Source organism: Aegilops tauschii, chromosome 1, assembly GCF_002575655.3.
Source record: "Aegilops tauschii subsp. strangulata cultivar AL8/78 chromosome 1, Aet v6.0, whole genome shotgun sequence".
Taxonomy (NCBI): Eukaryota; Viridiplantae; Streptophyta; class Magnoliopsida; order Poales; family Poaceae; genus Aegilops; species Aegilops tauschii.
Window position 1 is genome coordinate 57,596,744 of NC_053035.3, and position 16,030 is coordinate 57,612,773.

Sequence of the window (16,030 nt, forward strand, 5' to 3'; positions counted from 1 at the left end):
TTTCGCATTTTGGTCGATTTGTACTGCATCTTTTATTGTTGTCAGCCTAGAATTATATCGCATTTTGATCTTGTACGGGCAGATTCATAATTATGCCTTCATACTAATTTGACTGCACGATTTAATTAGTGGCTGCAATATTATTTCATGGTCCACAACAGAACTGAAGGTGCCAAAATGAAACTTTCTTCTTCTCATGTATCAAAGTATTAACCAACCAAATTTTTTAGTACCTAAATTGTTATGTTTAGGATGATAACAGAAAGTGTTGTCTTGAAGATCCTTTTAGATTTGTACTAGGAGGCCTTTGTATATGCAGATATTCCAGTTTATTAATTAATCTACCAGCGGTGGTTTGGATTGGCTCATGACCTTATGTTGATGTCCATTTATATCTGAGAACTAAGAGGGTGTTTGTTTCCAGGGACTTATTGGTTTAGAGACTTAAAAAAAGTCCCTATAAGTCCCATCTAAACCAAACAGGAGGGACTTATAGGGACTTAAAGTGGGCATTTGGGACTTATGAAATAAGACTCTCAAGGAGGGACTTATAGTTGTAATATGGTCTTTTAGTCCATGTTAAGTCCCAGGAACCAAACAGGTAAGGACTTTTTAGGGACTTAGGACTTATAAGTTGGGACTAAAAAAAGTCCTAAGACTTATGAACCAAACAGGGCCTAAGGGGTCTATTCTTTTAACCATGAACCGATTTAAGTAGCAAGTCCATTTTTTGTTGGTTAGTTGTATTATTGTTCTTCAACACTGAGCACTAATTGATAACCAGCCATGATCATCCATCCATCGATTTAGTTTGCTTTTTTCTTTTCTTTTGTTAGTTCTAGCTAAGTGAAATCTATCTGAAGCTTTGAACCTTAACAACGCCCGTGATTTGACTCTTGGTGCTTGTGAACTCTGAATGAAGTACAAGCAGCCAATCTTTCTGAATGAATTTGTTGATGATTTGCATGGTTATTCTTCATTCTATGTGCATGGCTATTCTTCCGTTTGAGCCTTAGGCAAGCCGCAATGAAATCTGATTGCACTGTATTGTGAGCCATTTAAACTGAAATCATTCATCCATTTTATTCAGAAAGTTCATCCCAATATTTTGGATCACTGCTGTACTTCTATTTCAACAACAGAATTTGTTTCAACTTGCCATGTGTCAGTTCACCAACAGTACCGAGACCATGCAACTTGGAACATCAAGTAAGAGCATATCCATGTTTTACTTATTATATTCTTTGAGAAAGCTATGGGATTTACAAACTAAAAATATAAATTGTTCAAAAATTGTTCGAACAATGTTGTTCCGTTATGGTTGTAGTTGTTTGAGTGGTATTTTTTTCAACTGTTTAAGCATATATTTATTTATTTTGCATGGCACTTTTGCTATATAAATTACAAATGATATATAATATTCCAAAAAGAATGTTCGTCACCATAAATAGGATTCCAATTTTAAAATTATTCTTGAATTTTTTTAATACATCCAAAAAGGAAATACTCTGTGTAACCTTATTTCCAGCGTTTCCAAAATTTAGATTAAAAAGTTATATTTAATATTTCGTCCGGTGCAATGCACGGGCATTTGTACTAGTTGAGTAATATATTCAGGTGGGGAACCCCCCCCCCCCCCCCCCCGGTTTGATTCTCAAAAATCAACTAAGCCCTGTGTTTTACATGGGCTAGCTAGATGACCCCTACCAGCTACTGGGCTGGGCAACCCACATGCAAAAAATTGGGAAACACGGTACGCAAAAATGTAGCGACCGCTGGTGGTACTCGCTGACTGGTGGTGCTACCCGGTGCGTTTTCTGTTGGGCCAACCGCGTGGTACAGTGGGGTTGCGAGCGCAACGGAAAAACGTGTTTGGTCAACCGGCGCTGGGCTGGAGGTGGGTGAGATCAGATCCGCAGCTGGGGGAGGGCCGGCGGCCGTGCGGGCTGCGGGAGAGGGAAAAAAACAGGGAATAAGAATGATTGGGCGATTTTAGAAACTGAATAATGACGTGGACAGTGTGCATGAGGGCATGCCCAACGCTCCACTGTGGACAGGTGCCCCAGCTCTATACGTCACTCCTGATCGTCCAACTCAGCTCAACTAGTAGCCTGAAGACCAAGACGGGATCCTGCAGAGGAGGTAGTCTCTTGGCTGACAAAAGTAAGAGAGAGACGGGAAAAGGGAGAGAGTTGGGGCGATCCAGCCCTCCACGTCCACTGAAGTACAGAAAAAAGAGGATGCATATGTCATACATTGGCTTGATGGGGCAGCTTCATGCGTTGAGGGTTTGACAAACTAAATAATGCCCCATCCATCTTTACTTACGTGGAAGAGCTGAAGCACTAGGAAGGTGATGCTTCCATTGTACATGCCTTCATAAGACTACTTACAGTGGGAGTAACATAGGTACTCCCTCTCTCTCAGTTTACAGGGCGTGCGCGTACCCCTAGGTCGTCAATTTGACCAACCTAATACAAGTCGTATATTACAAAAAATATACCAATATAAACTTTAGATGTTCTATTTTCAAACGGTATAATTTTTGTGTTATATAGTTCATATTAAAGTGATAAAATTGACAACCTAGGTATACGTGCAGGACTTGTAAACTGAAACGGAGGTAGTAGTAACATCACACATATTTAGATAAAATAGATCATGTGGCAAGTAATAAATGAAGAAAAAGAGGCATGTGATAACATAGCTAGTTACTAGTAGTATGAGTAACATCACACATATCAAGACAATATGAGTCTATAGTCTAATACTTCCTTTCTCTCTCAGTTTACATGGCGTGTGCGTACTCCTAGGTCGTCAATTTGACCAACCTAATACAAGTCATATATTACAAAACATATACCAATATAAACATGAGATGTTCTATTTTCAAACGGTATAATTTTTGTGTTATATAGTCTATATTAGGATGATAAAATTGACAACCTAAGTATGCGCGTAGGACTTGTAAACTGAAACGGAAGGAGTAAATGAAGTGTTGCATGTTACCACACATATGTTACTCCCCACTATAGAGGTAGTAACATAGACTAGCAATATAGGCATGTTACTACTCATTGTGGCTAGTCTAAGAGCATCTCTAGCAGACCCAGCATAAGTGGTCAAACCCGTAAAAAAATTGCGTTTTACAGTTTTGGGCGAAAAAAATGTCCAGAACAGAAACCGTAAAAGTGGTCCAACCCGTAAAAAATTTAAGGGCCACCGCAAATGCACACCCGAAACCCTTATCTTTGGAGGTTGGAAGGCCGAATCTAGGGGGCCTCGTATACCGGTCAAACCTCGTCGGAGCAAATACGCCACCACGGAGTTTGTCGGAATTCGCCCTAAACTCGCCGGAATTCATCACTGCACACCGGAAAAGACCGCTAGGCGCCGCAATCGATCGCCGCCGGTTCGAATTGGATGAGCTCGACATAGCCGTGGCCTCCCATGACCTCAGCATGGCCGCCGGAATCCTTCCGGCACGGCAGGCAAAGGGGCACGACTCAGCTGGCAATAGAGTAAGGTGCGGACGGCGGAGGCGGCTGGGCGTGGCCAGCAAGGCCGGGCGCGAACGACGGAGGCGACGGGGCGTGGCCGACGAGGCTGGATGGGGCGGGGTGCGGCTGACGGGCGACGCGGCATGGCCTGCGGGCGATGGGGCGCGGCCGGCTGGGGGAAGGGGCGGCAGTGGCCAACTAGAGGAAGGAGCTCTTTATTCCAGTTTTACAGTTTGTTTTACAGTATCTGTTCGTCCGCAGCTAAAATGAACCCTTAAAATGCACTTTTTTCAACCCGTATCGCAGTTTTGCAGTTTGCTATTTTAAGGGGTCTGCTAGAGATGCTCTAAAAGAATAGTGAGAAGTGGGGAACAACTTCTTAAAAAAGTTAGATTCCGCGGCATTTAATGGCTTCAATCCTAAATTAGGAATGCAATAAATTACTACCATATATAGAGGGCCTGGGTAAAAGTAATTTATTTGGCACTTACCCAATATAAGCGGTGCAATATTTCCATATAAAACGGCCGCAATTAATGGCTTCAATGACACAATTTAATAATACAATAGTACTTTCTTTTTACTCATACCCTGTATATACTAGTACAATGCCCGTGCGTTGCCACGGGCTCTTGAAATAGTTTGCAAGAGTTATATAAAGATAATGCATGTTAAATTTCATACGTACAGACAATATAATACAGACATAATTATTTAATAATTAAAGTATATTTTTGCAATGTAAATTGCCAAAAAGAAAAATTAACGGCATGTCCATGTAACAAACTTAATGGAGTTCCAACTAAACATCTATTATAAAATTATTAATATCTAGGTTATACGCTTAAGAAATTCTTTCACAATATACGGAAAGTTGTCTTTAGCTTCATTCCCACGATGTTTTAGCAAGTATAATAAAAACTGTTTTCTCAACTCATATCCATCCTGCACAAACAATATATGTAGTTAGTATGAAAATAAGTAACGGACAATACTCACCGCGCAAACCGGCTTGACCCGTTCCACCAGAGCATAAAATGAATCATCGCTAATCATAATTCCCATTAACATCAACCAATATTCTTGGTGTTTATTACTGTTAGTCAACTGGCATTTCAAGTTTCATTACTGCCTGAAATGAAGGTTATCACTCTAAAATAGCATGGTCATATTAGTGACCGTGCAAACTTCAAGATTTAAAACCGATAAGCAGCCCTTCAAATTGGAAAGGGTGCACGTGCAACGCACGTAAGTTTAGGAATTTCTTCATCATTTTGATTATCTAAATCAATTTTTTTCATAATAGTTGTCACAATAACATGTTATGTTTAACAAGAATTGGTCTAAACTGAAATTTTATAACAATCCAAAGTCCAATTTCGGCAAACAGCCTCCTCGCTAGCAAGATGTGTCAGCACCATCCAATCGCCATCTCGCAACTGTCATCCTGGTGGTTTGGATTTCTGAATATGTTTGTCTCTTTCCTGCCGCATGCAACACTTTATCTCCATGTCACGCCGAATCTTCTTTTTGGGCTATCATCAGGGGATTTTGTCTACCTAAATATAATTACACACCATGAAGACAAGCTCGAATTGCTGGTGGCTTGGATCGTCTCAACAACACCCAACCAAGAACCAACCGACCAGGCTCCCTCTGCAAGGAGGGCATACCAAATCACCTCCTTTTTTATCAACACAGATAGAATGTTCAAAACAATGCCATCGTAATCAACATGGGCAAAACATAGCAAAAAATAAGGACATGCTATTGTTCTACGCGAGACAATAAGCAACTTCAGCATCCAGTGTCCCATCATCTACCATGAAGATTGGGAACTCCGTCGTTCCAAGATATGCTTCAATATTTCAACATTTCAAGATTGGGAACTCATTGCATGTAACTTTTTTCTTGCTTGTTAGCATAAACCCTGACATTGTCACCCCACAACAGAAAACATTAAGGTTTCACAACAAAAGAAAACATTTGAACAAAAGAAAGTTAACGTATAGCAGATCTCAACCCATCTTACATCGCAAACTGTTAACCCCAATATTTCATTATCTGAATGGGGGAATTAAGGTTGGATTTTGTCTATGACGAATCAGATTTCTGGACATTGTCAACATCAAGATTCCATCGCATGGTTTCATAACAATCAACCTGTACATGGATCTCTGATTAAATTCTAGCCACTACCATGAAGCTCCCGGTCAGCAAGAGTTGTATTTTTTCTGTTTAAGCGGGCACCTAGTTTTTCTAATACATGGATGTAATTCTCCCCATGTGGCTCAAACGAAGCATGATGCCCCTGGGTTCCTGAACCTTGACCCAACGCCACCCATTTATTTGTGACAATTTATGCCCAAATTTATCTCAAACAAAATGTATGCCCAGATCTGTAACACAAGCAGCTGAACAATTAAAAAATATAAATATCCTAGCCTTCTTTTTCATATGACTCATGAGATTCTACAGCAACAAAAATGATTTTACATTTTTTTCACACACACATGAACCAGAGCTGCTAGGCGGCAATATTCCACCATTTGACAATAACTATAACGATAAAGAATGACTACCAGACCATATCCTTTACTACATAATGGAATACTAATGTGCAAACAAATGCCACTATTGCTCCTGAAGTATTCATATCATCGAGTAAGAATGGTTGCATGTTTATCACCTTTTCCAATCCAATGAAACTGATGTTATAACGCATTACACATGCTATGAAAGAAATTGATGAGAACAATATTACATTTGCTCTTACTGCAAATCAACACCAACAAATCTATAATAGGTTCATGCATTAAGCAAGTGAATTTGAAAAAGAAACCAGAACCTTATTAAGTGAACCTTATTAAGTGATCCTAATTCCATGCGAAGTTGCCTAGGAAAAATAGAAGTGGAGGATCAAGGTGGATTCCAAATAATAGTAATATAATACTCCTTCAAGGTAAAAAAAAGAAATCTAGTGGGTACAAGCATTTTGAATAATAAAAAAAATTAAGATCTAACTATATACGTGCAATGCATGTTTCTAAAATTCAAAGTATGTATGAATATATGTAAATAAAAGTTTTGCTTAGGTCATAATTTTTCATACTTCACAAACATCTTATCCTGTCAAATCATTGGTGCACATCCCCATTGTGCAGGATTTTTTTGGAACTTCCTATCTCCACTTACATCATGGATAGCATACATCAAAAGTTAATTAAAATTCAATAGACTTCTATGAGATGACATGAGTGACGATCGGTGCAGGTTTATGGCATTGAGCATCATCTACTAACCCTTCAAAATGATGATTTTCATTTGGACCAAGTACATCTCAAGCTGCAAGCACAATAAAATCACCATGGGCTTGGAGCCCACCATCTCTCCACGTTCCTGCATGTGAAGAATTAACCAGTGCCCCAAGTCAGAACTACTGCATACCTTATTCATGTAGACCTTACTAAAAATTCAGAAAATATGCAGAGTATCCATTTTTGTTAACCTAGCTATCTGCAGTCCAAGACAGAGCGTGACCATAATCCACACTACAACACATGAATATAGCTACCTTATGGGGCATATATGCCTAATCCTCATATCTTCTTGTTTGGAAAAGAGTTGACCATTTGCACATAGTATAGAATGGCGAAGATTGAACATGCTCTCGTACAATTGGGGAATGGTGTGGAGCTCCATAAGCGACGGCGACGATGCCGGCTACAGTTGTTCTGACAGGAACTAATTTGCTTACTCTTCGTTTTCAGTTAACCACATAGTACTACACTGCCATATACAAAATCAGGAGAGGAAGGTACCTTCTGTACGCCCACTGCACGGGAGAGTTTTGTGGCGGACTGTATACCTGGACGCGATAATCTTGTTTCGGAGGAGCGCCCAACTGCGGCATGGAGGTCGGAGAGGGGTGAGAGCCAGACCGGCGTGATCCACACAGTGCAAACCTGATAAACAAATCGCAAAAGTCCAGCACCTGGTTTACTGCAAGGAGCTCGCTGGTGTCCAGATTCAACCCGAGGTAGACTTGCCCATTATCTCGCCCTTCCGCCATCGGATCGGCGGGATGTCCCCTGCTCAGCCGCTCCCGTCGACAGGTACGGCCGTCCGCGACTGCAGGCGTTGTGGCGGCGAGGGACTCTTGGAGATGCGATCGAGCAGCCTACCCCTTGACTTGCAGAGGCCGGAGCTGATACGGACGCCGATCCCACTGAGGGGCCCGACGGAGTGCTGGTGCGGACTTGATGAATCAACACATGAAGTCGAATAGATCATGGAGCCCGGCACCGCCGCCGGCATCAGCGGGGTCCCGTCGCATGGGTCGTGGTCTAGGCTCGGGGGTCGTGTCGACGGCGGCATGGAGGTAAGAGAGGTGAGAGCCTGCTGGCCGTGCCCTTCCTCCCCTCCCTTCCTTCTGTTCTCCCTGGAACCGCAGCAGGCCATGGAGGAGCTCAGCCGCCGCCATCGTCCCTCCGACTCTCGCCGGAGCTGTCCGTCGTCGACCCGATCCTGCTGCCATCCGCCAGATCCACAGCAGCCCCGCCGGAGCCCACAACTTGGCCATCACCGTTCCCTCGAGATGCCGCCGCCTCCCCGTGTTGACCGCGTCGCTCACCTGCATTCAGGGATCTTTCGATATCGGATTGTGTTTTCCTTTCCTTGGATTAGGAAACGATGTACCGGGGTCGACGCGGGGCCCGCGGAATGTTTGGTACGGCAGAGTTTTCGTCCGCCCAGGTAAATTGCTAAGCGCATTTTTGGCTCTGGATTAGTATAATCTTAACGGTTGGATTAAATTAAGTGATTTTGATTGTGTGGTTATAATTGAGCTATGTTGTTATGTGTACGTTAGGCTGGGTACACTTAGCGATGTACATGTTTTCTTCTTTAATAAGTAGTAGAGATGGTTTACTTATGAATTTCTTTAAATACATTATTTGTTTCCTCAAAATCTATTATTTATTTCCTAAAGCAATCTGCATTAATGAGAGAAATTCACTGATTTGGTTAAGGTAGGAAAGAATTTATTATTTATTTCCTAAAGCAAATTGCATTAATGGAAGAGATCCGTTGATTTAGCTAAGGTAGGAAAGAATCTATTATTTGTTTCCTAAAGCAAATTGCATTTATGAAAGAGATTCGTTGATTTGGCTAAGCTAGGAAAGTTAGATCCGTGATCTTTTGTCATTAGGAAAGTGTTGAAAATAAACCGTATTAAAATCCATTATTTGTTTCCTGAAAATCTATTATTTATTTCCTAAAGCAAATTGCATTAATGAGAGAAATTCACTGATTTGGTTAAGGTAGGAAAGAATCTATTATTTGTTTCTTAAAGCAAATTGCATTAATGGAAGAGATCCGTTGATTTGGCTAAGGTAGGAAAGAATCTATTATTTGTTTCCTAAAGCAAATTGCATTTATGAAAGAGATTCGTTGATTTGGCTAAGCTAGGAAAGTTAGATCCGTGATCTTTTGTCATTAGGAAAGTGTTGAAAATAAACCATACCAGACTACCAACTCCTCCATTAGGTTTTTTTTCGCTGGTTAATCTTGGTAGGTCTTTTTTCGTTGGTTAACCTTCGTAGGTCTATTTTTTTGGTACGTGGATGGGTGCGGGTTGGGGCCTCAGGAGGAGGTTTTTTCGGTTTCTGGTGGATAAGTCAGAGGTGGGAGTGGGGACGAAAAAAACCGGACGAAAATTGTGGGACGAAAATAAACCCGGAACGGAGACTACCAACTGAGACATTAGGAGTAGAGATTGGTTGGTTCGATTTTTTTTGGCGTGGAGGGAACTACTTGGGAGGTAGGAGGGAGGACGAAAATAAACTGTGGTAGGTGGGACGAAAATAAACCCGAAACGGAGACTACCAACTGAGACATTAGGAGTAGAGATGGTTCTTGGTTCAAAAATAATGAACTGTTTAGTTGGGTCCACAGTGGCGAAGCCACGTACAAGCTGGATAGTCAATTGAGAAGTGGGGAACAAGCTGTAGTACAAGCTTTTTGGTGAAACTAGCATATATAGGTGTAGAAATATTGAAATAACTTTGTATAAATTCACACATTTGACTACACAATTTGAAATTGACTACACAAGATTACATTTCTGGCACCGTCGCTGTGGGACCATACTAAAATTTCTCACCGCCGCCGTCCAGCTCGACCTCGCCCCCCTGCGCTCGCCACCGCGGAAGCGACGGTGGACTTCCAGCCCAAGCCGCGGCAAGGGAAGGCCTGCACCTCCACGCGCTCGCTCGTCGGCGTCTACGCGTGGTTGGGACATCGAGGGCCGTCGCCATCGAGGCGTTCTCGCCGCTGATAGGAGCTCCTGCTTCCGGTCTTCCCCAAGATCTTCGATGACCACGCCGGCCACCCTGCCTTAGGTACGAACTCCTCTTCTTCCAAGTAGTACTTCTTTGCTGTTGAGCATTACCACACCCGTGCCCGACCCGGCCGGGTGTCACCCGGAGCCGTGGGAGGGCATGCAAACCCGCGATACCCTTCGGGTCAGGCAGAGCCGGCTTTCCTGGCCCATCTCGACCCGCCGGGCCGGCCCGGCCCATTCTCATCCCATCATGAGGTTTCTCCGTCTCACCGGGCGGGATGCGGTTGCTTTTAACAGCTTGTCGAAATCATCCACAAGCATGCGACGCTAATTTGGGAATGGAATTTTCGACCAGTGAAATGCTGAACTTGCCCTAATCCCTGATTTGAAATGGCGACGAGGCTGTTCGTTCATTGCACAAAAGTACCACTGCTACCTTTTACAGTCTATTTTGCGCATTGTTCGAACTGAACCCTTCTCCTTTTCTGAACTGCAGCTCGTATTAATTGGGAGCAGATCATTGGCGCATGGCCATGGGCGCGGGGAGCAAGCAGCCAAGATCATTAGCCATCCGCTGGCATGCGGCGAGGCACCGTTCCTTCACTCCGATAGTGTGGTGTCTAGCGGCATTGGTCATGCTTCTTATTTTCCACCTCTTCATCAGCCATAAGGAGGAACAGATTGTGAGAGGGATAGAGGAGGTGGAGGAGGAAACTTTCCCGGTGAAGCTGGCCCGGAGCTGGAGGAATCCACCGGCTGTGCGGCGCAAGGGGGAGCACAGGACACTACCCGTGGTGGACGAGTTCTTGGTTGAGTCTTCTGCGGTGCATCATGCGTTCTTCCAGGAAGGGAAGGCGGCCATGGATCCAGTGAATGGTGGGAATGCCAGGAGGTACTTGTACTACCCAGGGAGGGTTTGGCTTGACACTGATGGGAAGCCGATCCAAGCTCATGGTGGAGGTGTGCTGTATGATGAGGAAACCCAGACCTATTTCTGGTATGGAGAGAATAAGGATGGCAAGACCTACAAAGCTCACGACAAGGGACCTGATCGGGTAAGTCAAATCGTCCAAATGCTTTCAGTTTTTGCATCATTGGTGTGTTGGAGAGCTTCCAACATTTGGCACTGTGATTACACGAAGAGCATTATTCCCTTGTCAGAATGTAATAGCTAAATTTAGAATTAGGTAGAACATAAAAATTTATTAGCCACACCCTTCATTTTTAGCCATATAATTATATATGAACAGAATTGATCGAGCTGCTTGAACAAGCCTTGCACACGAGCCTAACAATTGCAAGTATGCTTCATAGTATATACAAACATAATTGATACGGCTGCTTTAACAAGCCTTGCACATGAACCTAACTAGAGCAAGTAGGCTTCTATAATGTAGTGAAACTGTGAAGAAAAGATGAGTAAAAACCATCAAAGTTCATTTTGTGTCACTATAGTTGTCGACATCTTGCTGCAAGATTATGGAATCATGTCGCCAGGCTCAACGGATAGCATTATTCACACACAACTGTAACCCATGCCATTCTTTTCCGTAAGAGCTATCTTTGTTTTTTAGCATTTATGTTGTCTGAATTTAGTATCTACTGTCCAGTTATTTCAGTTCAATGTCATCATATTTAGGTTCTCATAGCTATAGGAAATCAAAATTCGGCCATATGCCAATGCCACTCCTATTCCCAATGTTTTGGGTCTTAGTCAGAGAGAAGGCCTGATTCTGATGTGGCGTGAGGCAATTTTCAGTTTAGTAGGATTTTGGATAGAGTTTCAATTGATAGATCATGGGAATCAACAAAGTTTTGTGTGTTTCCCTACTATGTGGACGTACACGTGTAGCTTGCTTCTCAATACTGAAATTCTTGATATTCAAGGGTTGAACCTACCAAGTCATTTGCAATTTTCTTCGTATAAACAACAATTATGTTCCGTAGAATTTCCCAATTTGTCATTCTAACAAAGACAAACTACATTTCAGGTCGACATTGTTGGAGTAAGTTGCTATTCTTCAAAGGACCTGTGGTCTTGGACAAACGAAGGAGTTGTACTCCCATGGCCAGGAAAAGAATGTGCTGCATGACCTCCACAAATCCAATGTCTTGGAGAGGCCCAAGGTGATCTATAACAACCGGACCGGCAACTACGTGATGTGGATGCACATAGACGATGCAAACTACACCAAATCCTCAATCGGCGTGGCGAGCAGTGATTCTCCCACAGGGCCATTCACTTACCTCTACAGCAAGCGCCCACACAACTGTGAAAACAGAGACATGACCATTTTCAAGGAAGACGACGGGAAGGCCTACCTGATATACTCATCCAAGGGCAACAGCGAGCTCCACATTGCCCGGCTAACCGACGACTACCTCGACGTGACCGACGACATGCGAAGGATCCTCGTCGCACGGTATCGGGAAGCTCCGGCGCTCTTCAAGTTCGGCGGCACCTACTACATGATAACCTCGGGTTGCACAGGCTGGGCACCCAACACTCCAAAGGCTCACGCGGCGACATCGATCATGGGTCCTTGGGAGACCCTGGGCAATCCTTTCCTGGGAGGGAATGAGATATACAGATCGACAACGTTCTTCTCCCAGGGTACGTTCGTGTTGCCGGGGCTGTTCATCTTCATGGCCGACCGGTGGAAACCGTCCGATCTGAGGGATTCGAGGTACGTGTGGCTGCCTTTGACAGTACGTGGACTTCCTGATGAGGCGGCAGATTCCAGCTTCATGTTCCCGCTCTGGTCCAGGGTGTCCATTTACTGGCACAAAGTGTGGCGCCTTCCTGAGAAAAGTTACCGAGTGACTTAGCCATGCATGCACATCTGCTCTCCGTTGCAGATCAAATGTGTAAGATGAAATAAAGGCAAAGAAACGAGGTTGCATGTTTTCAGCTATCCGGCGACAGGAACTGAACTTTGCTCTTTTCAACAATCAACAGACAAATATAGCAGCGAGTACTGAACCGATTATACACGAGCAAAATTTTAAAACTGACTATGAAAGACCAAAGCTGAACCAGATTACACAAGGAAAAAATGACAAAGTTCTGTCAAAAAATGGAAAAATTGAGAAATCATGTAGCATAACATTGAAATTCGCTTGCAGGGCAAGGCGTGCGAGTCTTGAACAGATTGCAGTTACTCCGAACTCAAATTTTTCGCGCCGGCAAGATTCGAAGCCGCGACCTATCGCTCACTGAGTCCGGCGCTGGCCACCTCGCTCCCACGCCCCCTGCCTCGCCGACGGCCACTCCGGCCCCGGCGCCCACCCCCACCTCCGGCGCCGGCCACCCCGGCCTCGCCGTCCACCTCCTCATGGCCTCTCCGCCGCCTTCCGCCGTGGGGCGCTCCCGTGACGTTCGTTGGCTCGAATCGAGCCCCTCCTCCGACGGGTCCGCCGCCTCCGCCATGACCTACCGGCAGGCTCTCTGCCGGTCGCCTGCGCCCTCGCCGGCCGCCTCCCCCAGCCCTGCGCCTGCATCGCCCGCCTCCCGCGCCGGCGCCCCCGCCCGCGTGCCCCCCTCGCCGCCTGCGCCGTGGCACCGGTGACCCCTCCCGCCAGCGTCCTTCCTGGCTTCGTGAGGGGGAGTGCCCTCGCTGCTTTAGCACAGAGCATCCTCGCTCCGAGTGCCGGCGAGACATCTGCTGCGCGCGTTGCAGGTTCTTTGGGCACAAGGCCAAGGAATACACCGTCCGCCCCCGTCCGCCTCCTCCTCCTCCGGCGGGTCCGGCCCGCCTCCGCTGCGCCGCCGCGCCTCTCCATCGGGCTCGGTCCCCCCTCTCCCCGCCGCCTCGTTCATGCCCAGTGTCCCTGGGGCGGACTCCGCGGCCACCACCCGCACCTCCTCGGGGCTGCGGACGCCCGTGTCTTCCGGGCAGCCGGCCGCGGCCGCCTCCGCCTCCTCCCTCGCCGGCTCCGTCGCCGCCGCCCGCACCTCCTCGAGCCTGCCAACGCCCGTGCTCTCCGGGTTCTCGGCTCCCTCGCGCTCGGCGTCGCCCGTGGGCTCCGGGTCCTCGGCTCCCTCGCGCTCGGCGTCGCCCGTGGGCTCTGCTTCCTCCCAGGCCACCCAATTCTCCGGGCACCCTGCGCGCCGTCCGGCCGCCGCCATATGCTTCCTGCCGCGGTCCGCCGAGGTCATCGCTGCGGAGCGGGACTTGGAGCGCTCTCTCCTTGTCACGGTGGCCGGCTGCCGCTCAGGCGTGTCTTGCGAAGAGGTCTCCGTCGTCCTCTAGTCCCAGTTCTCGCTGTCCGCAGGTGACTTCTCCGTTCATCGGCCGCGCCGGAGGATTTCCTAGTCAGGTTCCCTAACCCCGCGCTGCGCCGCCGTGTCGCCCTTGCCGGCCGCGCGCGCATGAGACGCTTCCGCCTCATCTTCCACCCTTGGGGTCGGAACGGCGGGTCCGAGCCGGTGTCTGCGCGCTTCCTCCTCTCGTTGGAGCTCTACGGCATTCCGGACCACGCGTGGTTCCGCTCCACCGCCGAATTCCTGCTATCGTCGTTCTGCAAGGTCGAACACCTCGCCCCCGAGACGCGTAGCATGTCTGACATGTCCGTCTTCAAGCTCTCCGCCTGGACGACCAATCCCGATGCTGTGCCGCACACCACGGAGCTCCTCCTTCCCGACGACGACGCTGTGTTGCCTCAGGCTGACCCTGATCATGCTGAACGGCTGGTCCTTGGCCTCGCCAGGTTCCCGATTCGCATCCACGTCGCGGAGTGCGTCGACTTCCGCCGCCCCGTGCCGCCCCCGCCCCCGCAGCCGCCGGCGTCCGGCGACCCTGGATCCGCGCCCGACTCCCCTCCCCTCCCTCCACGGTGGCCGCAACGTCATGTGTTCCCCCAGCCGGAGGTGGTGCAGCTCCCCCACCCGGCAATCGGCGTGGCCGCCGGCGGCATCGCCGCCGTGCTCATGGCCCTCCGCCGTGCCGGTCCTGGGTGGGCATTCTTGGGCCCCACCCTAGGGCTGTGGCTGACGTCGCGCGGGTCCCTGCCCGTCTGCGCCTGGGCTAGCCAGCTGGTTCGGTGCTGGCCCTGGCCCACCACGAGGTCAGTCGCCAATCGGAGGCCGCGCCTTCGTCGCCCCGTCACCTGGGCCCACCCAGGATTTGAACGAGACCGCGGTCTTGGACCCCCCCGCACTCCGCGACAATGGTCGGTCGCCTGCTGTGTGTGCAGTTCCCGCGCAGCCCGCGCCTCCCACCTCTTGCATGCTGATCGAGGGCCCACCCAACGGGAGGATCCTGACGTCTCCGACAGCCTTGCTGCCCTTTCCACCCCGGACGAATCCCCCCTTGGGCCCGCTGCAGATGATGTCTCAGCCTTGGACCCGGTGCCCGACCAACCAGTGCCTGCGCTCGCCCCGGACTCCCCCCATGGGCCCGTTGCAGCTGCTGCCACGGCCTTGGATCCGGTGATCGACCAACCAGCGACTGCGCTCGCTGTGGTTCCCGATCCTTCGGCCTGCCCCACGTGTCTCTCTGGCCCCGCCATCGCTGCTGCTTCTGATTCGCCGATTCCCGCGCGCCCGCCTGAGACGCGGTTGGCTGGTGATGGCCCACAGCCCAACGGCATGCACATGGATGGCCCTTCGCCTGACGCTATGACCCCTGCATGCTCGCCAACCCGCCCTCTGCCCCAAAGTGCTGCACCGCTCCCGGCTCCAGGCAACGGCTCCTCTTCCTTGGCTGCATTCGTGGACGTGCTTTCCGTCCGCCCCCAACCACTTCTGGCCACGCCGCCGCGCCGGCGCCGGCGTGAGCTTCCAGCTGACTTCACCCCCCCCCCCACCCCCCCGCCGAAGCTTTAGGATTGCCAAAGTTGACCAGGGCCTCAATTCCGAGATGAAGGCGAAGCGGGTTCTTCTGCGTCTCTTAGGGCCGATCAAGGACGAGTGGACGACAATGCGGCCATCCCAAGCGAGGTGCTAGACAGATACGCCCACCTGTTCGAGCGACCTTTGCGGAGGACGTGGTCGAGGCATTCGTTGACTTCTTCGGTTGGGATCTTCCTGGACACACACCGGCCTCGTGCTCCCGCACTGCGTCTCTCCTAGTGGAGGCCTAGCCGCCCTGCTTGCTGTGCTCTCAGCGCACCCCACCCCCCATTACTGTTTATGGATCACAATAAGATTATCCTCTGGAACGTGTGTGGCTTAAATTCTGGTGCT

General features: G+C 48.2%; 1 pseudogene; it reads left to right on the forward strand.

Annotated features, from left to right (window-relative positions):
* The first annotated feature begins 10,376 nt into the window (after positions 1-10,376).
* LOC109734102 (uncharacterized) lies at positions 10,377-12,760 on the forward strand (annotated as a pseudogene).
* Positions 12,761-16,030: the final 3,270 nt, after the last annotated feature.